General features: G+C 46.2%; 1 protein-coding gene across 1 annotated transcript in view; it reads left to right on the top strand.

Annotated features, from left to right (window-relative positions):
* The first annotated feature begins 8,162 nt into the window (after positions 1–8,162).
* The window catches only part of BCLAF3 (BCLAF1 and THRAP3 family member 3), a 60,063-nt gene continuing 43,649 nt past the window's right edge, over positions 8,163–24,576 (top strand). The window contains exon 1 of the mRNA XM_075594306.1: positions 8,163–8,378. The gene's annotated coding sequence lies outside the window, so the exon portion shown is untranslated. The remainder of the gene's footprint in view (positions 8,379–24,576) is intronic.

The following is a 24,576-nucleotide window of genomic DNA, read 5'->3' as shown; positions in this document are numbered from 1 at the left end:
AAGGGGACTTCGGAAACTCACAATGACTGCCAGAAAAATGTTTCTACAGTTTTACCAACAAAAGAAAAAACTACTGGAGGATTTGATATTGTGGGCTGTATTTACTACGGGCTGCTATGCTACAGGACGCCTGTAGCTAGAAAACACCTCAGCTCTAAGGACTGTTAAGCAAAAGTAAAGGCAATTTGTGCACCAGCTTGGTTTTTTCGTTTTCATTGACCAACTGAAACAGCAGAGATCACCTCACAGGACGAAAATTTGTGACGTTTGAGGTCTCTAGACTAGGAAAATGACATTTTAATAGAAACGTGATTATTTGTATCAGTCAAACTCTACTGAAGTCCATGAGATTGGTAGCATAAGCAATGAGTGACGCTGGCTCCAAATTAGTGAGATTCACTGAATATTAGTACTGTAAGAGTGCCTGAAACAACACAAATGCAGAACGTTTCTCATTGAACCATCAGCTGGGACATGGGTGGTTGAGTTTGTTTGCTGTTGCCTGTGAGTTATTTTTTTGTAGATGTAACCAACAGCCAAGAAGTTCTCATTTGTATTTAAAAAAAAAAGTGTTGTGTAACCGATTCTTTCAGTGCTGTCTAGACACAATAAGGCTTCCTGAAAAGCCTGCTTGTCCTCGTCATAATACAGAGCAAGAGCAACTGGGTCAGTCTGAAGAATTCAAAACAAAGGCTTTGAAGCGTATGGGCCATAACGTGCCTTACGGATTAGCAGCACTTTGTAAATACGGCCCGTCACGAACGGCACACCTGTGAGCATGTGACTTGTATATGTAACAAGGGTTAATATACACAGCTGTCCAGCTGACCCACTTTCCTCCCCTGCAGGGTTCCTCAAATGAGTAATATCCCACCTCAATCCGTCACAAATATAAACGTAAATCGCTGCCAACACCAAGGATAAAGAAAAGTCTAATCGCTAAGGGTCCCTGGTCCCCGTTTACTAAGAAAAATATGTCCTTAGCAAAATGTGTCTGAAAACACAGTTAGTCTCTTCAAACTGTGCAAAGTTCAATTAGGGCCCAAAGACAATACTTATTCGATTTTAGATTTAATATACAAAAATAGTACAGTGCTTAGTTATAGAAAATAAGATTGCAAGAAACATACAGTACAGTATATGCAGTTTTGTAAAACTAATGCTAAAGACAAACGGAAATTCCTAACATACTTTACCACATTCTAGGTCTCTCAAGGGGTCGAGAGTTGAAAATATGAGAATTCATGTGTCATACCTATGACACTCCCGTGGTTGAATTCTAAATTCATATCTCAAATGCATGGTTTTTATCCTCAAAGCCCCTGCATTGAAAACTGAATAAGCTCACCTTCTAGGGCGTCCTGAACTCCCCCTCATCAATCTCTAGTGACACCATTTGGGGAGACATAATAGCTTTTTTTTTTAATAAAAAATGACCAAGTATCAAAACATTCTAATTATTTTAACCCCGTAGTTCCTAGAGTATAGTGATTCACCTCATGGCATTCAGGTGAGTTTTCCACAGGCTAAGAGACTATTTTTGTATGTGGTTAATGCGAAGTTTGAGAGATAAACAGATATCTAACCTTTGTACCCGCACAATCGTGGTTTGTTTCGCATCATTTAGTTCGTCTGATCGCAAATGTTACAAATATATATTTGTTATTCTCGTGAATCGTACCAGATCCACAATATTTTATTTTTAGTAAACTTACACAGACCTATGGAATGTCTTCCTGGCCACACCCTCTGGTGAGAGTGAGATGGGGGTAGAGAAATACACGGGGAGAGGGATGGGGCTTGCAAGGTTGTGTGAAATGGGGGAATCGCAAGACTACGACACAGAAGGGCGTCTGAAACTTTAGTCCTGGGCCCCGGGAAATCTGTCGGTGGCTCTGGGTGCAGAGTCCTAGTTCAGTGTGACATTGTGACCCTTGGGTCTATTCTTGCTATTGTTATACTTAGCACTGCTTAATAAATGTCCCTAAATCTTATAAAGAGAGCCAGGTAAGAAGTCACACGCTTTCTGTGGTAACTGTGATTCTTAATCTTCAATACTGCATTATGATTAACAGCCTGGCTTGGGTTTCCACTGGCTATATGCCATCATGAAATTGCCGGCAGCCATTTTGGGGTTAGTGAAAAGCCCAAAACAAGTAACTAAATTAGCTTGAGAACCCGAATGCTTCTCCAGAAAAAAAAAATGTTGGTCATGTTTCAATTAGCTCACTAGTTCTGGTAACGTGAAACAATTGCAAAACCAATAGAAATTGTTACTTTAACCCTTTTTAACACTTTGCAATACATTGCTATTTTCTTTAGCACCCCGCTAGTGACTTCCTGTCTTGCTCTCTTGAATGTTGCTTTTAGTATATACCAAGCCTAAAAAAACCCACAGGAATTTAGAGATGGAATAATATAGCCACCATGGTTTACTACACACATTTATGAAGCCAAACCAAAAAGAGACATCTCAACACATCCTTTCTGGTTATGGATTTCTGAAAAAAAAAAGGGTTATCCTTGGGAAACAAGGCTTCAACATGGTGATCGGTTTACCTGTAAAAGCATTGTATAGGGATTGATAAACTGCTGACATACAGCACATGAAACGCAATACGCTATGACACTGCTTCCCTGTGCAGAAGAGTTTAACTCCATTCAAATTAATTAACTAAAATGTACTATAGCACAGGAAAGCAGCTACACATTATAATAAATAAAGGCCTGGGATATTGCAGACCCTTTACTGGCCAGTAGATGGAGGGAAAGAATAACTAATATTGGCTACAACATTGTTTTAAAAGCAACTATTCCACAAAATTACTAACTTTTTTTCTTTTTAAAGCTTGCCTTCCGGACCTAATCTCTTGATGTCCAGGGACCCTCAGTTCACGAGTGGCGAGACCTTTAATGTTTTGTAGTTTTTTTTGTTTAAATATACAAACTTGGCCACAGTTTACCACTAGAATGCAGCGATATCCTCTCCTGATGACGCTGTCGCTTTCTAAAGCCGAGTCCCCGCTGGTGCTGAGCTCGCTGCGCTTGGCGCGGTTACGTGCGCATATATCTTTACTATATATTTCTGAAAGCGTCATATGTGTCCGTGTCTGAATGTGTCTACCTGTGTCCCTCCCTGTGTCCCTAGCGGCAATCCCATTGGACCTTAGGCCAGGCCAATGAGATTGCTCCCTTGGCCCGCCCGCCCGCCCCCGCACACCTCTCATTGGCCTGAGGCGGAGTGAGGGCCAAAGGAGAGACGGAGACGGAGACACACACCTCTTCCTCACCCCAGAGGCCAGCCCCCCCCTCACCCAAACCTCACCTCTCCCCCCTCCATCATCACCCCCCCTCACGGCGCCCTGCTTGGCTGCGCGGGTGGGGGGTTTAGCGCCGCCGCCGCTCCCATCACCTCACAACCCTCAGGGGCGACGCAGCAGCCCTACCGCCTCCTTCCACCCTCCTCACAGCCTGCAAACCTGCTTGGCCGCGCACTGCGGGACCTGCCAGCGGGAGGAGCAGGGCAGTGGCGGCCGCGGCGGGGACACCTCACCACGTGACTCCCACCCACCTCCCCAAATATTCCACTACGGCCGCCGCGTGAGGTATGGGGGGGGGGAGGGAATGGCGTGCTGCCCGCTATCTTCAAGCCGCCGCGTGAGGTATGGGGGGGGGGGGGGGAGGGAATGGCGTGCCGCCCGCTATCTTCAAGCCGCCGCGTGAGGTATGGGGGCGGGGGAGGGAATGGCGTGCCGCCCGCTATCTTCAAGCCGCCGCGTGAGGTATGGGGGGGGGGAGGGAATGGCGTGCTGCCCGCTATCTTCAAGCCGCCGCCTGAGGTATGGGGGCGGGGGAGGGAATGGCGTGCCGCCCGCTATCTTCAAGCCGCCGCGTGAGGTATGGGGGCGGGGGAGGGAATGGCGTGCCGCCCGCTATCTTCAAGCCGCCGCGTGAGGTATGGGGGCGGGGGAGGGAATGGCGTGCCGCCCCCTATCTTCAAGCCGCCGCGTGAGGTATGGGGGGGGGGGGGGGAGGGAATGGCGTGCCGCCCGCTATCTTCAAGCCGCCGCCTGAGGTATGGGGGCGGGGGAGGGAATGGCGTGCCGCCCGCTATCTTCAAGCCGCCGCGTGAGGTATGGGGGCGGGGGAGGGAATGGCGTGCCGCCCGCTATCTTCAAGCCGCCGCGTGAGGTATGGGGGCGGGGGAGGGAATGGCATGCCGCCCGCTATCTTCAAGCCGCCGCGTGAGGTATGGGGGCGGGGGAGGGAATGGCGTGCCGCCCGCTATCTTCAAGCCGCCGCGTGAGGTATGGGGGGGAGGGAATGGCGTGCCGCCCGCTATCTTCAAGCCGCCACGTGAGGTATGGGGGGGGGGGGGGTTGGAGGGAATGGCGTGCCGCCCGCTATCAAGCCGCCACGTGAGGTATGAGGGGGGGGGGGGGGGTTGGAGGGAATGGCATGCCGCCCGCTATCTTCAAGCCGCCGCGTGAGATATGGGGGGGAGGGAATGGCGTGCCGCCCGCTATCTTCAAGCCGCCACGTGAGGTATGGGGGGGGGGGGGGGGGTTGGAGGGAATGGCGTGCCGCCCGCTATCAAGCCGCCACGTGAGGTATGAGGGGGGGGGGTTGGAGGGAATGGCGTGCCGCCCGCTATCTTCATGCCCCCAAAGCCGCCACATGTGGGGTGGGGGGGTGGGGGTGTGATGCCGGCCTGAAACTAGCTTCATGCCGCCGCGGGGGGGGGGGGTAAGATGCAGGGGGGAGATGCAGGTCTGCCCGCCCGCTATCTTAAGGCCTCCGCCTGAGGTATGGGGGCTGCGGGGGTAGTGGGAGATGTCACTAAATAACCCACCCACCCAGTCACTAAATAACCCACCCACCCAGTCACTAAATAACCCACTCACCCAGTCACTAAATAAAGTCACTAAATAAAGTCACTAAATAAAGTCACTAAATAACCCACCCAGTCACTAAATAACCCAACAACCCAGTCACTAAATAAAAGTCACTAAATAACCCACCAACCCAGTCACTAAATAAAGTGTCACTAAATAAGTCACTAAATAACATACCCACCCAGTCACTAAATAAAAGTCACTAAATAAAGTCACTAAATAAAGTCACTAAATAACCCACCCATCCAGTCACTAAATAACCAAAAGTCACTAAATAAACCCCAGTCACTAAATAACCCACCCACCCACTAAATAAAAGTCACTAAATAACCCACACACCCACCCACCCAGTCACTAAATAACCCACTCACCCAGTCACTAAATAACCCACCCACCCAGTCACTAAATAACCCACCCACTCACTCACTAAATAACCCACCCACCCACTCACTAAATAACCCACCCACCCACTCACTAAATAACCCACCCAGTCACTAAATAATACCCAGTCACTAAATAAACCACCCACCCACCCTGTCACTAAATAAAGTCACTAAATAAAGTCACCCCACCCACCCAGTCACTAAATAACCCATCCAGTCACTAAATAACCCACCCAGTCACTAAATAACCAACCCACCCCTTGCCTTTCACCCCCCCTGCCCCAGCCTGCCCCCCATCCCTTGCCTTCCTCCCCCTTGCCCCTTCCTCCCCCCCCTTGCCCCTGCCTTCCCCCCCCTTGCCCCTGCCTTCCTCCCCCCTTGCCCCTGCCTTCCTCCCCCCTCCTGCCCCTGCCTTTCACCCCCCCGCCCCCTCCAGCCCTTGCCTTTCACCCACCACCTAACACCCCTTCCCACCGTAGTGGGACCGCCACACCGCACTCACCGACTGACAATAACTTTACAATAAACCATTTTTAAACAACATCGGATTACATTTTCTTCCATGTTTCTTTTCAACATTATTATACAACCTTTCCACCAAATACTCAACCTATTCTTACCCTATTTAGAAATACTACCTATTACGGATTTACATCCCGGGCAACGCTGGGTATATCAGCTAGTAATATATATATATATATATATATATATATATATATATACACACAAGTTCCCGCTCACACGATGCGCGCATGCGCGGGTACACACGCTCGGTGCTTTTGGAAATACCTTTTTTAAACTTTCCCGCTTGCTCAGATAGCCCGCAATTGCGCCCCCCCCTCCTCCCCCCTGCGCGCGCAAGTTGCAGGACACCCGGCGCTCATGCTCTAAGCATCAGCGCCAGCGGGTACTCAGCCTAATGGCTACAAGAGTGAGCCCCAACCCCGCCGCCATTTTGTGCCCTGTGATCACATATTTCTGCCGAGTGGCATTTTAATGGAAACTCGTAAAACATATTTTTTGGCCAAAATTACATGTGAATTTTTTTTTTTTTTTTTTTTAAATCTATGACAATCCATTGAAGTATGTGGAGCAGTTCATGCTAAAAATGTAGCGGAACCCACAGAAATTGAGCGAGTTAACACGTCTGATTTTTGCCTTGCAGGGGATTGCTGTGAATTTAGACAGGCATTTTGACATCAAAACATTTAAGGGCAATATATTGGTCCTGAACAACAAAGCAAAAACTCTTAAAAATCGAGTTGTGAAAAAACCAGGGTGATGGTATGGAGAATATATAAAAGATGCCACCTGGTAATTATATAAACTTAAGTTTATCACTACTAATTATATGTATGTTTTTTTTTATATAGCGCCATTAATGTACATAGCGCTTCACATTAGTAATACACGTGACAATCATATAAATAACAAATACTACAAATAACAGATCATGGGAATAAGTGCTTCAGTCATAAAAGTAACATTTCGGAAGAGGAGTCCCTGCTCCGATAAGCTTACAATCTAATTGTATATATCTTTATTCATTTGACTTGTACAGTACCGGTATATATGTATAGATGCACTATCTTTATATAGATAACCAGACATTAAAATTGGTTTGGTAGTATAATATACAGATACTTATACACATACACTTTTTTTTGCCCCATTCCACACTCCCCTCACATCCCCCGACTGTCTAGGTCACTTTTGCATTTCAATAGTGTAAACACTTTGGGGCCTATGCAGAGAGCAGCGAATTTTAAAATTGGCGAGTTTAATAAAAAGTAGCTTTTTTGGAGAGTTTTATTCTTCATATGCAGAAATGTGCGAATTCTGCTATGTTTAACATGAATGCGTGTGGCGAGTTTAAATTGGCGAGATGCGCGCTGCAGAAATGTGTTAAAAAAAATTCGCGCCTTTTTTTTCCCTTTGCTATGGCCGCGAGCGGCAGCTTCTTGCCAACTTTTTCTGGCGAGGCAAAAAGGAGACAATCGCGCCATTTTATTGGCGCGAACAGCCGCTAGATGCCGTTCGCGCCTCTCTGCATAAGGATATTTTTAAAACTGGCGAGATGGAGGTTCTCGCCAGCCGCGAGGCGAGTTTTAGAAATAGAAAAAAAAAATTGGCGCGTTTTTCGTAACTCGCCATTTTCTGCTGTTTTCTGCGCGATTTTCTCCAAAAAATGGCGAGTTTTGAAATAGCGCTGCTCTCTGCATAGGCCCCTTTGTCTATTTTCACACTAGGCTACTACTTTCTACCTTATCTTATTGCTCACTTCCTCTCAACATCCACTGCAACCAGATATCCCTCTTACAAACACTGTGTATAATATTTTGTATTTCTGCCATACCCGATGAAGGATCCATAGATTGTAACATATCAACTACTTGTTGGTCCAATAAACTGTATCATACCACTCTCGGCAGTGGATATTCACAGTCGAGTGCAAATAGCCGCTTGGCTATCTCACTCTCACTCTGTTGTTACTACATGGAAGGAAAGAGCAACACGGCTACCCACCCTTCTTTGTATACTGTATGTATTAAGAACATGGGGAAATTGAAATACATACAAATATATGTTTTAGTCCCAAAACCCTTAAAATGTCATGCTTGGAAAGTTAAAAACCTGTGTGCATGGTTGTCACATACTATGTGATTGCCCACACTGTGGCAGCTGTACAGTGAATCCCCAGTGTAGCAAGTTCTGCATGCTGCCTCCAGGACAGTGTGTGTGTGTCCGTTCCCTCCCAGTCAGATCTGCAACGTGTGTCTGTGTCTTCCCACCCAGATCTGCTACTGCAGCGTGTGTGAGTGTATTTCCCCCCAGATCTGCTACTGCAGCATGTGTCCTCCCAGCCAGATCTGCTGCTGCAGTGTGTGTGTAGCTGGGCTCAGCTTTCACTTCCGGGGAAGGCAGCATTAGCAGCAGTACATTTGGTAACACTGACGGAAGCAGATGCATTAGCTCGTCAAGCCTTGAATGGGGTGGTAATTTAGCTCTCATCCTGCCTTTACATCTACCTGCCCCAAAGACCCTGCCCTCGCCCTGATCACCCCCTTGGGCGGCAAATCAACAACACCCCGCCTAATAGGTAAGTGACCCCCTTCACAGATCAGATGGTGGGATTTACTTTAGAATAAAAACCGATCTTCCCTGGGAGAGGAGGGCACGGGTGCTCCAGGGACTATGGGAGAAGTAATAACAAGCAGCAGGGCTGGGGTTTGCAGCAGATATTTAGGGACCGGATGCTGCATCTTGTTAAGGTCTGTCCTAGGTACCAGGGGAGGGTGTTTTACAGCACCATGTCGCAGAGAAGGCTCTATAAAAACCCTAATCTTATTACACATGCTGTATATCAGGTTACACATGCTGTATATCAGGGCTCTTCAACCAGCTTTCCAAAGGGGCCGGATCAGAAAATAAATTGGGAGAAGGATCCACAAGAGTAATGTTATTTAGGATGCGTTTAAATTGTTGCAAAATGTTGAATATAATAATTTGAAACAGCTGTAATATATATATATATATATAAAATATATATATATAAAATATATAATTATATATTTTTTTACACATGATCTTACAAATAAGTTTTAGTATGAAATAGACATCCCATGGCCCATGTCAAGACCCCTCTGCGGGGGTTGAATCTGGCCTGCAGGGCTGCTAGTTGAAGAATGTGTGTGTATGTATATATACATATATGTGTGTGTCATGCCTTGGCTGTTTTTGTTGTCCCCTCCCTCTCCAACTCTCTGGAGGCTCAGAAAGGGTTCACCCTTTCACCCCACCCCCCTTTCATGTCTTCATCTCTTTATGGTCTCCATGCTGCTTTATTCTCCCCATTTTAAATAACTCAATATGCAGGTTTCACAACGGAGGCGCATATCTCTCACTTCTGCTGTAAAAGTAAAATATGCAGTGTTAAATTAGGAACCATTCCCATATGCAGAAGAGCACTCTTTATTTGTGTGGGTGCCTTTGCCATAATGTATTCTTATATTTCCTATATAAAAAAAAAAACATCTCCCCTCTACATCTTGCGAGTTAATGAAACATGCATTTTCCGGATGATGGTTTTTGAAAGGTTGGTTAGTATGAATTCCCATTCAATGTACCATGTGCCAGATTGGGATAAAGCCAGATAGAAACCTTTTTCTTTTTATGTTCCCCGTGAAGAATTAAAATGTAAATAACCTTCTCGCCGTCTCCCTTTGCGGGGTTTAAAATGTAAATAAACGCCTTCAGATGCGCTTTGTGTAAGATAAAACGTAGGGTTCCATGTATGATTGCAGTTTATTCCTATGCAGGAAAAATGATATATCCTCATTCTAACCTGTTCATGGTTATTTTTTTTGGAGCTCTCCTTTTCTTATCCTAAAGTCTTTTCACATTTTTTTTTATTCCCCCCCCCCCACCACACACACTTTTTCCCCTATTAATTTAACTCTAAATTCTTCTTTATTTACTTGCATCTCACCATGCCTCCTGCACTTGTACAATACAATGTCAAAAGCAGAAAGGGCAGGTATAAAAAACAAAGTTTATGACCATCTTTTATTTCTATGGCACCAACATAGTCCACGGCGCGGTACAATGTGGGAGGGAGGACAATAACCTTGTATAACAATAACAGTACGTACAGTGTGTTTTTGGCTAACTTAGAAGCAGTAGTTTATGGTAAACACAATTTACACCGGGAGCTGGGTAAATAAAGGATGTTCAGCTTTATTTGACTAGCAGCATGATAAATAAGACTTGCTCAGGTGGAACCCTTTGGTTGCCCCAAGACGCACGTTATTTGGTCTGGCACTCCAGGGGCTCCATAACGTAGTCCAGGGGTGGCCAACTCCAGTCCTCAAGGGCCACTACCAGGTCACGTTTTAAGGGCATCCCTGCTTCAGCAAAGGTGTCTCAAAGACTGTCACCTGTGCTGAAGCAGGGATATCCTGAAATCTGTTGGTGGCCCTTAACGACTGGAGTTGGCCACTCCTGACGTAATAGCTTCGTTTCAGGTTAGATCGCGTCCTGCGGTCCCATGGAGGTCGGGACGCGATCTGCAGTGAAGGGAAATGAAAGACGCGGGCTCCCCTTCCATCTCCGGCTTAAGGGTCGCCGCGGTCATGTGGCCGCTTTCAAAGCAATCGCGTGACCGTGCTGTGCCACGGGAGCCGTGGCACACTGATGCTGTGGCCCCTCCGTCACCCAAAGGGTTAAACCCAACCCTCACCCTAACCAGCACTGTCTGAGTCCTAATAATCTGTGAGAAAATCATCACAAGCTAAATACAGCGGAGGGAGGAGGTTATAGAGCTGAGTAAATAGGCACTTTGATCTTTTTAAATGAGGTCGAGTTTATCAAAGCCTTGTATTTCAATTTTTTGGGCCCCAGTTTGGTCGTTGGGAGGCTTTGACAAACAGATCCCTGCATGTTCTTACTAATATTTAAAGAAAAGAATGTTTAAACCTCTGTTCACTTCTTGGTGATGTATATCAGAAACATTCACTCAAACAAAGATTGATCCCATCATACCATTATGTTTCAGATAAATCTTTTTAGTGCTATGCTAGTCTCAAACGTAAAAGGTTGCTCCTCCTCGGTTTTTTTTATTTTAGCCCTCATTCCCCCCCCCCCCCCCCCCCAAGTTTGGGAACTTGGGATCTGCTTGAGCCTGTTACCTGAGATACTTACTGGTGAAGTTACGAGGGTTAAAGCTCCTTCATGGGAACAAAATGGCAGCCGAATCTTGGGCCAATAGAAACAGGCAATATCATCAGTTGTGGGCAGGGGATGCAATGGGAGTTGTGGACTTGACAGGGTTAAGGATGCAGGCAGGGGAGCAATCAGAGGGTTAAGGGTAATGTGCAGCCATTTTGAGGGTTCATGGGCCACACTTGTGACCCTTGAAGTACATCACGTTGCCCACCACTGCTCTAGGGGGAGATCCCGTCTGTGGTCCATTGGATTGGTGAACGTGATTGTAATGAAACTGGAGGGGGCTCCACTTCTGTTCGCGTCACTGGATCCTGGCTGCAGCCAAGTGATCTCTGCTATAAGCGTTGAAGTGGTCGCGATCCCTATTGACTGATCTGCACTGTCACATAAACTCCTGTTGACTTAATTGGGAGTTTGTGTGATAGCTCCCCTGTCGGCACTTTTTCAGTTTAATGAATAATCTCAAATGGGTGCTGTTGGTATTCACTAGGTACAAAGGTATGGTAGAGTACTTACTAAATAGGTGCAGTTGGAGGATATCCATTATGCTGATATGTTAGTTATAGTGCTAATTTAAATCCGCAGTTCAATCGTTATATATACAGCTCAACCCTGTTATAGCGCGATCTGCTTATAACGCTGTGAGTGTGGCACCCGTTTTTTAAAAGCAATTTTTTTTAAAGCTTTATTAAGGACGGACACACACAATATTCCCTTGTACATCCCATCTCCCTGTGCCCATCACATCACTCGCCCAGCCTGCACATCACATCCCCCTCCTTCCTGCACATCACATCCCCCTCCTTGCTGCACATCCCCCCCTTCCTGCACATCACATCCCCCCCTTCCTGCACATCACATCCCCCCCTTCCTGCACATCACATCCCCCCCTTCCTGCACATCACATCCCCCCCTTCCTGCACATCACATCCCCCCCTTCCTGCACATCACATCCCCCCCTTCCTGCACATCACATCCCCCCCCTTCCTGCACATCACATCCCCCCCTTCCTGCACATCACATCCCCCCCCTTCCTGCACATCACATCCCCCCCCTTCCTGCACATCACATCCCCCCCTTCCTGCACATCACATCCCCCCCCCTTCCTGCACATCACATCCCCCCCTTCCTGCACATCACATCCCCCCCCTTCCTGCACATCACATCCCCCCCCCCTTCCTGCACATCACATCCCCCCCCCCTTCCTGCACATCACACCCCCCCCCTTCCTGCACATCACCCCCCCCTTCCTGCACATCACATCCCCCCCCTTCCTGCACATCACACCCCCCCCCTTCCTGCACATCACACCCCCCCCTTCCTGCACATCACATCCCCCCCCTTCCTGCACATCACACCCCCCCCTTCCTGCACATCACATCCCCCCCCTTCCTGCACATCACATCCCCCCCCCCTTCCTGCACATCACACACCCCCCCTTCCTGCACATCACAACCCCCCCCCCTTCCTGCACATCACATCCCCCCCCTTCCTGCACATCACATCCCCCCCCCTTCCTGCACATCACACCCCCCCTTCCTGCACATCACACCCCCCCTTCCTGCACATCACCCCCCCCCCTTCCTGCACATCACACCCCCCCTTCCTGCACATCACACCCCCCCCTTCCTGCACATCACACCCCCCCCCTTCCTGCACATCACACCCCCCCCTTCCTGCACATCACACCCCCCCCTTCCTGCACATCACACCCCCCCCTTCCTGCACATCACACCCCCCCCTTCCTGCACATCACACCCCCCCTTCCTGCACATCACACCCCCCCTTCCTGCACATCACACCCCCCCTTCCTGCACATCACACCCCCCCCTTCCTGCACATCACACCCCCTCCTTCCTGCACATCACTCCCCCAGCCTGCACATCACCCCCCCCCCCCTGCACATCCCTGATGCGGTGGCCATTTTTTAAACCGCGATCCCGGTTATAACGCGGTCGTATTGGGTGGACCCTGAGGACCGCATTATAACTGAGTTCAGGTATGTGTGTGTATGTCTATCTATATACACAGCTCAACCCCATATAGCGCGGTCCTCGGGGGGGGGGGGGGAGGGTGCCACCCGATCCGACCGCGCTATAACCGGGGTCGTGCTAATTAAAAAAAATGGCCGCCACGCGCCCGATTGGGAGGAGGGGGGGGAAGTGGTGTCTGGCAGCCCTACACGTACCCCGGCAGCCCTACACGTCCCTTAGCAGCCACCGTAACTTTCCCTAGCAGCCTCACTTCCCCCAGCAGTCCACACCGATTTCTCCCCCCTCCCCCACAGCCAGCCCCGCTCCGATCAGCCAGCCCTGCTTTGATCAACCCACTCGCCGGCCCCGCTCCGATCCCCCAGCAGCTGACAAAGGTAGGGAGGTGGGGGGGGGGGGGCGTGAGTGTGCTGTGCAGTGTTTTGCCAGTGTGTTGCGTGTGTGTGCAATGTGGAAAGTGGAACCGTGTTATTTTCAGCTCCGGGGAACATCTGGTTCCTAAAATACTAACCTGTGTAATCACTGGTAACTGTGCTCCCTCCAGGGAATTCAAAATGGGTGCCAAATCTTGCTGGTGCTTGGTCCAACAGGAGCGTTATAGCTTCCTATTGGACGGCTGTCTCAATGCCCTGGGAACATAGCACTAAGTACACCGGTAAATATCTTGGGAAGCGGTTCAGCTCTGCTGGACCCTCTTGCTTCCATCCTGTATGATAAAGGGGGGTTGGTTTGTTAGGGGCTGCTGCTTTAACCTTATCCATTTTACTGTGCTGTGGAGTACAGTCTGTGCTTTATAAATAACAATAGTATTGCTGTACAAATGCAGCGATATCTGCTTGTATAATATTTTTCTCATTAATGGAAATGTGATTAAATTCTAAGACAGCATTGATTAAAAATGTTTAGTCAAACACAGGCTTAAGTTTAAGGTTTTCATTTATTTGTTTACACAATTTTTCAGCTTTCTCCTACCTGCTATTTAAAGTGCACCTCATTAGTGCCCAAATCTCTCAAACATTTTGCTACCAAATTTGCCTAAAAATGTGTGTGTGTGTGTGTGTGTGTGTGTGTTTATGTATACATACATTTATACATACACACTATTCTGGACCCAAGCTCACTGTAGCATGTAGGTAGGGTCATGTAGCATAAACTCGTCCCCTTTAAAAGCACACAAAGTCCTTTTATTTTCTTTAACTTTATTGGGTGGGGTCTTGCATGCAGTTTTTGTGGTAGGAAGTGGCTCTTGTGAGGCGAAGGTAAAAGGGAATCGCTTTCTAAGGGCTGGGACCCGGTGCACCCGGCGGCGCGGGTGGCCACACGCGAGTTCCCCACCAGCAGGGGAATCGTCCCGAGCCGGTCCCGGTCCCCCCTGGCTGCACAGCTCACTACACGCTGTGGCGCGTCAGCCGCTATGGGATACAAGAGAATGGTGATCCCTAGCGTTGACGCGTCACGTGGTGTGGCTGTGAGCCAATGAGGAGGGGAGGCTTCGTGAGGAGGAGAGGCTTCGGGGAGCGGGGAGGAGTGTGGGGGGAAAGCAGCGTGAGTGCCTGCCTCTGTCTGTGTGTGTGTGTGTGTGTCTGCGTGTGTGTATGAGTGCCAGCCCGAGCCCGGGGGGGAAGAGTAGCGGGTCCCTCCGCTCAAGCCACGCCCCCCCCCTCCCGCTCAAACCTCCCGCTCCGGCTCTCGCTCCCTACAGACCGCATATCGCGGTCTGTGTCTGTCAGCGCCCCGCCTGTCTGCAGTGCGGGAGCGCTGACGGAGGGAGCGGGGCCTTAGCCTAAGGGAGCAGTAGATGCTGGCGCCACGTGATAGCCTCTGAACCAATCAAAGTCCTGGTCAAACGCGACGTCGTCGGAAAGCGAAATACAACTTTCGCTAGCGGCGACGCGACAATGGGTGACGTCATCTGTCGCCGTCGCGCGCACTATAAGTGCAGCCTTAGGGAAGGGGGGGGGAGGGGGGCAGGAGGCGGAAAGGTGCTACATATATACAGTATCTGTTGTTACAGACTGAGTGGCACCTTTATCAAAACGTGAGTTTATTAATTGAAGTAGGTATTTCTTGTGAAGTAACGGAAGATTAGACAGAAGAAAATGTCTGCTTTATACTTCCCGGAGCAGAAACTATAGGCTTATCTCAGTAGGCCAGTGAGGTCAAACCTGGAAGTCATATGACAGACTGGACTTGTTTATTGAAGTGATGCTGGTTTTTTTCACTTAAAGCAGAACTGATTTATAAAAAAAAAAAATAGCTTGGTGTGCAGCTTTAAGCCCCTGTTCAATATGCCATGTGGCCGTTATCTTCCATTTAAGACTTTTAAGCTTTCATGAGACATTAACAATCTTACAAAATGTTAGACATGGATCTTAAAGAGGTTTTTTTAAATTATTATTTTAAATATGGGAGAGGGAGTGGCTCAGGGGAACCAGGTTCAATTCCCGGTGTCGGCTCCTTGTGACCTTGGGCAAGTCACTTTATCTCCCTGTGCCTCAGGCACCAAAAACATAGATTGTAAGCTCCACGGGGCAGGGACCTGTGCCTGCAAAATGTCTCTGTAAAGCGCTACGTAAAACTAGCAGTGCTATACAAGAACATGCTATTATTAAATACAGAATTCCCCCCCACCCCCCCACTTATGCACTAATTCAGTAGCCTATGTTTTTGAGTTGTGCATTGCTACTAAGGTCTTAACTTCACCGTATCTAAATTCAGAATATGGACGGCAAGCTTTACATACCATCTGGAGATTTGTAATAATCTCCATTTATTAAGGCATATAACAAATTATGCAGCTGGCCAGAATTGCACCTCCATGGAGATATATAGTTCGTAGTTACTCCATTACAACAAATTCATATATATTTAATAGATAATTTCAGTGTTATTTTTCCAGGTGCAAATTTTTACTTAACATACTGTCAATATGTTCTCCTTCTCTAATTTTCACTGCATAAATTACAAAAAAAAAAATGTTCCTTCCATTAAAAAAAAAAAAAAAAAAAAAAAACCTAGCAGAAAGTATGGTCCTTAGAGATGTGCGATGTTGTTCAACTACAAATTGTGAATGCGTTAAGAAATTTGTGTGAAGGTGAGAGATGTTTGTGGGAATTGTCACCAAAAATGTCTTAAACTTCCTTTTTTTTTTAAAATATAAGAATTTTAGTTTCATTATCGAATTCTGCCATGAGCACTTCCCAAAATGTGATACGCAGCAACAAAACAGCCACAGAGCGTGCAAAATGTGTGAAGATCACAACAAATGTCTTGAGGCTGAGATGCACTAAATTCCGTTATTTAACCTAACGTTATCTTAAATTAACATTAAGTTAATCGTAACTCCTCCACTTAAGCAAATAACCTAACGTTAACCCCGTGTGGCTCCTTAGTAACACATGGTTACTTTGTTTCCTGCCGTTAGTGCTAATGATATGCAATAAAGGTGTTCCCCCTAACATCGCATATCCACTCAAGGCCGCTCCGGTCAGCGCAGGGACTTAACCTGACATTACATAGGTCATACCACAGAAATATTTTTTAACATTTTATTATTTTTTTATTTTTTTACACGAGTCACAAGTGATTTATATATCTATATGTAGCCAATATATATAAAACGCATACTACAACGGATTTAAGTCATAAAACGCATACTGCACAGGGGGGAGTGGAGGCTTTATCCACAAACATTAACATTCCAAGCTGCCCTGTTTCAAAGTAATTTATGTATTTATTTTTTTGGCATAATCCATTCCCCATCACCCGAAGAAGAGATCAGTGTATCTCGAATGCTCACACAAATAAAAGCATGTTGTTAGTCACAGAACAGTGTAAGGGGGAGAGATGGGGGGGGGGGGGGGGGGTGATTGGGAGCGGGGCGAGGGTTGGGGTTCCCCAGAATTTCTCAATCGAATTCTGGGGTTCCCTAACAAAAAAAAGATTTAAAACCAGCCTAGAGCAAAGAGGGAACAAAACAATAATATAAGCTGCACTTCAAGCAATATCCTACATGTGTTTTTTTGTTTTGTTTTTCAAATAAATCAGTTCTGTACTATGAGAAAATACTTGTAACATTTTTTTAAAGACATTTTTAATGTATTCTAATGTAACAATCATTTTTTGTTCCTATAGCAACCACTTACAAAGTCACATCCCCTGCCTCTTCTGAGACAGACTCTGGCACACCCCTTTGGCCCTTTCTCTGGCAGTGCACCCATTGTATCTAGTGCCTGCCTGGTCACATGATCTTCCACCCAGAACTTTGCATCTTGGGTAATCTTCTGCAGCCCTAACAGTGATATAAAGCAGAGGGGCGCAAACTTTTTTCCCTGCGCCCCCCTGACGGCTATCCCCTCGCTCCCGCGCCCCCCCCCCCCCAACCCCAACTTACCCGCGCTCCGGCGTAAAGACGTCACGTTGCCATAGCAACGTGAAGTCACATGACCTCGCAGCGTCATTTTGATGCCGCGTTGCCATGGCGCCGCAGGGAGGAAGCCGCCGGAGCCACGGTAAGTTAGGTTTACAGAGGCCCTGCAGCTCCCCCGGCACTTAATTTAAGTGCCTTCGGGAAGCGCGCGGGGCCTCTGTAAACCCCGCGCCCCCCGTCGGCAGTGTCGCGCCCCCCCTGGGGGTCACGCCCCACAGTTTGCGCACCGCTGATATAAAGAACCCCTGAGCCGAATCTTCAGCGATTGATTTCAGGAGAACGGATCGATCGGCAACTTAGCGAATCACTTGTCAGTGTGCAGATTGTATTGATGCACATATTGAATGGGAAAAAAAATGTAAACAGCGGCAGCTTGAATTGCAGCTTTATTATGTTCGTCAATACAATCTATACAATGATAAGTAATTAGCTAAGTTGCTGATCGATCCGTTCTCGTGATCGATCGGTGAAGATTCGGCTGGGCGGTTCACTAAATGACTGCAGAGGAGTATTCACTCCGTATATGTGACTTTGTAAATGGTTGCTATAGAAACAAAAAAGGCTTGATACATTAAAAATGTTATTCAGAGTGGTTTAACAAAATAAAAAAAAATGCTACAACTATTTTCTCATTATAGAAAAATTGTCCTCCTTGGCGCTGTTCTTCACTCCGTGCTCAGTGCAGTATATAAGAGAAAAATAAAGAAAGACACAGTGAATAATATCAAACAGTGCAAGTGACAATAACACCTCTGTGAACAGGTAGTTGGAACCGGGTGTGGATACCTAACGATAATTCACTTCAGATTATGATGTTGTCAGGCGACAGACCCATTAACCATTGGTACTGATAATAGGATACATCCTTAGGCCAGGTCCCCGCTGGCTACTGCAGCGCTCGCTGTGGCGGACGCTGCAGGGACAAGAGCCGCCCCTGAATGGGGCCGGGCCCGTTGTGAGGGGGGGGGGGGGGGTGCTGCGCTGTGAGTTTTTCCAGCCTGCAAGAAAATTGTGAGGGGAACTAGCGACGTAGTGCTAGGCCACGCCCCCCGGCGGTTCAGCCAATGATGGCGAACCTGCCGGGTGATGTCACAGCCGCGCCCCCGTCACGCCCCCCTGTCTTTCCCCGTGCAGACCGGGGAATTCGGCTGCACGCGCCGCCAGCCTCACAGGCGCTCGTGCAGCGCAGGCACTGGGGCCGTAGCCTTAGTGTCAGCCGATTCCCCGGTCTGCAGCTCACTGCAGGAGGAGAGACCGGGGGGGGGGGGGCGTGGCGGAGGAGTGACGGGGCGCGGCCATGACGTCACTCGGCAGGTTCGCCCTCATTGGCTGAACCGCCGGGGGGCGTGCCTAATCGCTCGACGCGAGTCCTGCTCTCAATTCTATTGAGAGCAGGAATAGCTCTCGCGCGAGCGCTGCGGCCCCCCCTCGCAGCGGGCCTGGCGCCATTGCGGGGAGGGCTCACGTGCGCGCAGCGTCCGCTGTGGCAGCGGGGGCAAGGCCTAAGGTTTCAGTCAGATCTTGACCCCTTCATATTGGCACACAGTGCACATTAACACACAAATAAGGTGCTCATAAATGGATTTGACTCACAAAAGGGTACAATATTGCTGTTGAATAACTCTGGAAGTCAGTGGAATTCCCAGCAGCGTGTCATAGAAAAAGAAAAAAACAACATGGCACAGATCCACTGAGAAACTAAAAATGTAAAAGTGCCTTTATAAATCGAGTGGGAAAAAATGTCCAGTAAATTTTTTTTTTAAATAAAGGGCAAGAAAAAAATATATATTATACTTCTCATTCCTGTTGTCACAACACCAACCAGTTTTACCTGTGCTGTTTTGGCCAAAGGATTGAACTAAATGATCCATATTTCTGAAAAAGATGAACAGAGAAAAAACAGATAATGAACTAAATCATTTGTCATATTGGATGTAGCATTTGGGGCGTCTTTGCCTATTGTTGTGTACTTGAGGTCACACTCCCACTAGCGCCCCAATTGACACAGACCGATATATATGATGTAGTGGGTTTGGGTTTTGGGCTTGCTAAGTCTTGGTTACTTGCCTGCTATCTGCCATTTTGAGTTACTTGCTGTCTTGCCATAATGCTTTTATAAGTAAATTCAATACACAAAAGCATTCACGCCCTTCAGTGATATTGCATTAGGAAGGTTTCCTTAACCTTTACAGTGCCAGGGGTTTTCACATCGTGATAGCTGCAGGAACAACATGGTGAATAGATGCTATAGAAGTGGCCTTGTGCTGCTATTGTAATTATTCTGTATTTTTGCACCATGATGAATGCATTTTTCTCTCTGGATTACTTTGTTGCTTGGTGCTTCTCTACATTCTGTATACCATTTTGATAAAGGTTGAACGTTTGCATTGGTTCTGTATAAGAAGATTCAATAATATGCAACGATGTGGTTAAAACATTGTAAACACAAAGCGGTTTAAGTTTAGGTCTTCTTTTTTTAATGCTTTTATGCAAAACATGCAGTGTTACTAACCAAGTTCAAATGCTGTACTGTACGTTGAGAGAATGAATGATTGTTTTGAAGTGATCCATTCAACTCTTCATATTTTAAGTAGCACGCTACCTACTCGGCTAATAGCACTACTATTGGATAAGTACGTGAATATGCCTCAGCCCCCCCCTCCCCCCTATATATCTTTATTAGCATCAAACAGTAAGTATAAAACATTTGAATAGCATTATAAATCTTTTGAGTAACATACTGTAGAGGAAAAGTGCCAACATATTGAAAATGATAAAAGGCAATAGTGTGGGAATGCACTTGAACATAATACAGGCATACCCCGCATTAACGTACGCAATGGGACCAGAGCATGTATGTAAAGCGTAAATGTACTTAAAGTGAAGCCTACCTATTTCCCACTTATCAATGCATGTACTGTACTGCAATCGTCATATACGTGCATAACTGATGTAAATAACCCATTTGTAACAGGCTCTATAGTCTCCCCGCTTGCGCACAGCTTCGGTACAGGTAGGAGCTGGTATTGCTGTTCAGGACGTGCTGACAGGCGCATGCGTGAGCTGCCGTTTGCCTATTGGGTGATATGTCCTTACTCGCGAGTGTCCTTAAAGTGAGTGTCCTTAAACCGGGGTATGCCTGTATAGTTAATTACACAAAGTAAAATAAAACACCACATTTAGCTTAGTCAAGGATAGACCATTGAAGATGCAGAGACATCAATATGAATGTTGTGTTTATCCATATGAGTATCGGCCTGTGTGATGTATATCTCGACAGCCCTTTTAGTTCATCCTATTGGTTAATAGACATAACAGTCATTTTGTTGTATGATCGATAAACCTGTACATTTTACTTTCACGTATCCAATTTTTCATGATCACTCGGATCCTTTGAAGACTTTAGTAATACTCTTTCTGTGGGCTAGGGATAGGGTTCAAATATGGGTCCCATTTTCTGAAAAAGAAAACGTTTACAGCTTTTCTCTCTGTCTCCAAAAAGAAAAAGTACTTGCCCGGAACTTCCCGTTAGTATTTAGAAGAAACATGTATCTAGTAGGTATATTTGATGGTGCCGAATATCTTTGACGGGATATCCTACAATCCGTCACTGTTAAAATCTTTATTCAAGTAAGAGATAAGCGCACTCGCCCATTTAAACCAGGTCCTCAGACCATTTATTAAATATGTGTAAGATATCTATATCTATATATCCAATAAAGAATATCACTTGTGAGCACCCTGCAACCCTGCCTTTCACCATTATCACCTAGCATACAGTGCTTCCACTGCAGCAAGGGATTCTGGGAAATGACATGCAAATGAGCACACAATGTGTCACCTTTTGCCTGGAATATCCATTCACATGGAGCCCATTTAATCTGATGCATCGCCGTTCACACAGCTTTTAACAGACATGTTTGTTTCAACCTTGATGGGTATCATCAGTGTGAGGTTGGTCTATACTTGCTTTGAAATATTTCTAGGCTGGGTAGGTTTACCATATACATTTTAAGTTATGGTGGGTGAAAAAGGCGATAGAAAACCTCCACCATTAGCATATAGCCAATAAAGAATATCACTTGTGAGCACATTCACATGTCTTAGACAGGTCTGCAACCCTGCCTTTCAACCACTATCACCTAGCATGTGTATGATGTGTGTGTGTATGTATGTATATATGTGTGTTTGTGTATGTATGTGTGTATGTATGTATATATATATATATATATATATATATATATATATATATATATATATATATATATATATATATATATATATATATATACCATAACCTTAATGACAGTATATGTATATATATATATATATATATATATATATATATATCTATCCAATGTTTTTATGATTTTTTTCGCTGCCATTGTCATAAACACCCTATTATTGAAAATGAATGCTTTGTCATTCTTATTTATATCCAGATCAAAGACTGGCGCCGGAACTGGGTCACCTTGCCCTAAAACGTTGCTATCTTCATGTCAATAATTTATACAGTAGATCAACCCTGTAAAATGTATACTTTGAACACGAAACTGAGAGATCTTTGTTAACATAGGGCTGTTGCCATGGAGACATGAAGGCTCTATTTCAAATAGTGTTTTTTTCCCCCCCGTAGAGATGGGAAAGTGGCTTGTTTTACGGTTTTCTCACGATGTTGTAGAATGTTATCGGTGCCTGAAAGATTGGGCAGGTCTCTCTTCCATGCCCTGAAGGATGTATTCCATTTCTCTGAAACTTTTAAACTTTTGGGCGGTTTCTGAGAGCTTGCTGGGTATCTGTGTGTTTTGTTAACCTTTTTTAAACCCACAAGAGGCAAGTCAATAAAATGAGTTCTGAATTTCACCGTTCTTGATAAATTCGGGGAGGAGTTGAGAATGAGAGAAGGCCATTAGGCACATTAATCACAGCCCTCTGATCCTAAGTGTGGAAGTAATACTAACACGTGGGCGGTAGAATATGATGGTGTGCCGCTTTAATTTTTTCTGCCCAGTCGACATGTTTATGATTCAGCCCTCGTTCCTCCAGCGGTCTCCAGTGTGACGGGGAGGAAAAGGTTAATACCTGATTTGCCATGCATTACTGTTGTTGCCCTGTCCCCACCATTTTTATTCCCCATTTGCAGGCCATTCCCTGTCTGTGAGGGTAAAAGACAAGATGCATTGCTTGCCATACCCTCTAACCGACACATGATGGCAGATCTTCAATGTAAGGCAGGAGGTAATTTTTTTTGTAAGTCCAAGCAGGAATTACTTGGACATCCAGCTGTGATATGGGTGAATGAGCTGGGGCTATTTTTATGACCAAGCCTCAAAGGGCTCTCACAGATTTAGAGTCCCCCTGTCTAAAAGAGTGTCAATTATGAAAAGACCCAGAGACCCATAATGTATACAATACTGGCATACTGATGCACAGCAGATGTCGGGCTAGTGACACCTTTAAGTCAGAAACCAGACACAGTGGCCCCAAGTTATGGGTGTAGCCCAGGTATGCTAAGTGGCATGGGCGTCAACCTGACCCATGCACCCTGCCCACCGGACAGCCCTTTTGACCGGTCTTATGAACTGTGGGTAATTTGGCTATTCGTGGGTTTTTTGTTCCCACGAAGGGATTGGATCCACATGTTAATGATAGCTTTGGGCAGTCTATAACTGTGGCTCCCCCAGGTATCCCCAGTGTGATTCCTGAATTTTAATCCATGATGTAAAGATGCAAGACTTTGTTCCAGCACAGCAGCAACCAGTCCAGGAGTGAAGGGGTTAATAACCACATAACCACAGGACTTTTAAAACCAAGGCTGCATTTCTGGCGCTTGCAAGCAGAGGACAATTTCTTTTGTTTCAAAGAACAATTTATTTCATTCCTTTATTCCAGTAAGTGTTGTTTTCAAGTGTATTCTGCAGATGTCGTGTGTTTGTCTATTAAGGAAATAAATCACAATTTATTTTGCAACTTGTTCTGTTCAATCAAGTACCCAGAAATATAAATGTGTTGATAAAAGTTGGTGTCATCGTGACATCCAGTTATAGAGCAATACACCCATCTTATTTTTTAACGTTTTTGTTTTTATTTTCTTTATATAATCCAAATCATTGGGAACCTCCTAGAGCAGCACTGTGCTCTTTTGAACTTCAGTGACCCCCATTTCCTGAGAAATATACTTTTTAACGTGACATTATTTTTTCCTTTTGGAAAATCAAAATGGCCATCAGGATTTTTTTTTTTTTTTTCCCCCCAATAAATGATTATTCCATTAGCGAGTTTAAATATAATTTTCTTGGGAACCTGGGATCACCAGAGTTGAAAATAGTGCCGTTAAGCTCTGGAGACGCCCATAATTCTGATTGTGTAAAGAAAAAGTTGGGGATTTGCTGTTGTAAAAGACAGCAAATTTTTTATATTAAAATATGATTTTCTGCTTTTATTGTCCGTAGCCTTGTTTTAAAATACTTGGCATTGGAAATGGGCGAAACTGTCAAAAATCCATTTCCGAATTGTCAAAATCCGTTCCGTGGTGTCAAACCCGTCGGCGAATTGTTCCAGTTTGAATCCATGCAGATGAATCCGAAACCGCCATTGGATACAATCCATTGGCTACTTTGTAAGAATTCAATCTGCAGATCTCGTAATCCGTTGGCGAATTTTTTCAAATCTGTGGAATCCGCGGATCGGAGTCTTAAAAATTCACGGACAGATTGCGGAATTCGCCATGTGGATTGTCAGTGATTTAAAAAATAAATAAAAAAAGCAGCAGACGTTTGGAATATTTACGTGCGCTCTAGGGCCTCGGATATAGTAGGGGCGAGCGCGGCGGAGCTCATGGCGTTGCGCGCGCGTACTGCAGAGGCGATCCGTGGTCTGGGGATCTGGAGGAGGAGATGCGACGGGGGCGTGTCACGTGAACGGTTAGCCCTCATTGGATAACCGCGCACGTGAACCGGCTGTCGTGCGACAAAATCCAAAAATGTCCGCAAAAAAATATGCACGCTCTGTGGACGCGCTAAGAATGGCCGCAGCCTAAAGGTTCCCATGTGCTAGAGCAGAGGTGCGCAAACTGGGGGTTGCGAGATTTTTTTTTGGGGGTGGGGACGCGGGCGGTTGCAGAAGTCCCGCGTTCTTCCCCAAGGAATTTAAAT

This window comes from Ascaphus truei, chromosome 3 (assembly GCF_040206685.1).
Source record: "Ascaphus truei isolate aAscTru1 chromosome 3, aAscTru1.hap1, whole genome shotgun sequence".
In the NCBI taxonomy this organism is placed as follows: Eukaryota; Metazoa; Chordata; class Amphibia; order Anura; family Ascaphidae; genus Ascaphus; species Ascaphus truei.
This window is presented reverse-complemented; position numbering and strand designations above follow the sequence as displayed.